Genomic DNA, 3,216 nt, shown 5'->3' with positions numbered 1-3,216 from the left:
AAACACTATACAAAAATCTAAACATGTCTAAATCATTTTTCAAATAGAAATTGTGTTATTTTAGTACATACAGTAAATTTTTTTAACAAGAAATATAATAATAATAATATTAATATTATTATTATTAATAATAATAATAATAATAATAATTACTATTATGAATTCATTTAATGTTTGCAATTTCCAGGATTTTTTTCAAGCAAATCCTATTTTTTTATGAGAATAAATTGATGCAAATCCTGTGTCCAAAAACTGCCAACAAATCTAATACTTTTTAAAGATGTATTATTATTATTAATATTATTATTTTTAAACGACATTTCAGAATTAGCGCTGTCTTATGATTAATCACGATTAATTGCATCCAAAATAAAAGTTTTTGTTTACATAATATGTGTGTGTGTATTTATTATGTTTATAGAAATACACACACATACAGCATTTATTTAGGAAATATATACATGTATATATTTATATTAAGATTATTTATATTAAATAAAAATACTTTTAAAATATATAAAAAAATTCTTAGATATGTATATGCATGTGGTTGTATTTATGTATAAAAATAACATGCACAGTACACACACATATATTATGTAAACAAAACTTGTATATATAGCATACAGCATATATTAATAAATTGAATTAAATGCAAATATCGATCTAAATATACTCACATCCAAAATAGAGGTTTTTGTTTACATAATATATGTGTGTGTGTACTGTGTTTTATGTATGTATTTTAGTAAACATAGTATATTTTTTTTGAAATAATTACATATATATACATTTATATATTTATATTGTTATATAATCATATATATTTAATATATAAACAACATTTTTCTAGCGTATCTACATGTATGTGCTTGTATTTATATACACAGTACGCATGCATATATTATGTAAACAAAAACTTTTATTTTGGATGTAATTAATCGTGATTAATCATTTGACAGCACATAGAAAAAAATATATTTTCAATTTTTCATCAAATAAATGCAGCCTCGGTCAGAATAAGAGACTAAAATCTTAATTATTCCAGGGTTTTGATGCTGGTGTGTGATAAAAAAACATATATGCATATGATATGATATGTATATGTATGTGACAAATAAATATTTGATTTGATATTTGAATTTGATATGATATGATATGATATGATATGATATGATATGATATGATATGAAATGATATGATATGATATGATATGATATGATATGATATGATATGATATATATATGAAATGATATATGATATGATATGATATGATATATGATATGATATGATATGATATGATATGAATATGATATGATATGATTTGATACGATATGATATATGATATGATATTATATGAAATGATATATGATATGATATGATATGATATGATATGATATTATATGAAATATGATATGATATGATATGATATGATATGATATGATATATGATATGATATGATATGATATGATATGATATTATATGAAATGATATGATATGATATGATATGATATATGATATGATATGATATTATATTATATGAAATATGATATGATATGATATGATATGATATGATATGATATATGAAATGATATAATATGATATGATATATGATATATAATATGATATGATATGAAATGATATGAATTGAAATGATATGAAATGATATGATATGAATATGATATGATATGATATGATATGATATGAAATGAAATTATATATGATATGATATGATATGATATGATATATGATATGATATGATATGATATGATATATGATATGATATGATATGAAATGATATGATTTGATAATTATATGATATGATATGATATGATATATGATATGATATATTATATGAAATGATATTATATGATATTATATGAAATGATATGATATGATATGATATGATATATGATATGATATGATATGATATGAAATGAAATGAAATGATATGATATGATATGATATGATATGATATGATTTGATATGATATGATATGATATGAAATGATATGATTTGAAATGAAATGATATGATATGATATGATATGAAATGATTTGATATGATATGATATGATATGATATGATATGATATGATATGATATGATATGATATGATGTGATATGATATGATATGATATGATATGATATGATATGATATGATATGATATGATATGATATGATATGATATGATATGATATGATATGATGTGATATGATATGATATGATATGATATGATATGATATGATATGATATGATATGATATGATATGATATGATATGATATGATATGATATGATATGATATGATATGATATGATATGATATGATATGATATGATATGATATGATATGATATGATTTGATATGATATGATGTGATATGATATGATATGATGTGATATGATATGATATGGCGTGATGAAGTGGAGTCTGAATGAACAGAGACAGAGAATCCTCCATCTGCTCTCTCGGATATCCTCAGATCATACATCTTTCCTGACATCTCTAGGACACCTTGGGCTTCACGAAACAAGGAGAACACGAGGTCTAAGTGAAATATTCAGTGTCTTTATTGTCTCCAATAAATTATCAGGCGCGTTCCTCGAGAGATTTAACCTGTGCAGCAGCCTTTGAAACTTCTGCACGCTGATTCTTTCCCTCTTCTCACACAACAGAGGATTGATTCGCTTTGATCTTTCTTTTAATAAGCAGAGGCTTCCAGAGGCTTACGAGAGGAAGGTTTGACGGCGCACCTGAGAGCGACGCACACCTGGGATCGGGGGGAACTGAGGGCCAATGTTTGCCAGAGACGTCTCCAGTCGACGCTTCAAGAATTCCTCAAGTTAGAGAGAAAAGCCCCCGCTGAGCCTCAAACGCCCCAAACATCCGACTCCAAATCAAACCCACAATCTAGTTCACATCCAGCACAGTTCAGCTGTATAAATATTTATTCAGTATTACAAAAAAGATCAATTTAAACTGGGAGAGTCAGGAAGCATGTAACATGCGGCGGCGCGAGCTTTGACTAACTACACTGTAGCAAAGAACTCGTGGTATATACTTTTTAAAACGCAAGCAAATGTAATTATTTTATCGATGCAACTACAGCTATCGATCTATCTACAAAATATTGCTTTTTTAAATTAATACGGTTTATTTGATCAACATTCTATTACATTTTAAAAGTCATTTTTATTTTAGATTTGATATATAAATACGT

This window comes from Puntigrus tetrazona, unplaced genomic scaffold (assembly GCF_018831695.1).
Source record: "Puntigrus tetrazona isolate hp1 unplaced genomic scaffold, ASM1883169v1 S000000176, whole genome shotgun sequence".
NCBI classification, from domain to species: domain Eukaryota; kingdom Metazoa; phylum Chordata; class Actinopteri; order Cypriniformes; family Cyprinidae; genus Puntigrus; species Puntigrus tetrazona.
The sequence above is the reverse complement of the archived record's forward strand: the minus strand, read 5'-3'. Positions refer to the sequence as shown.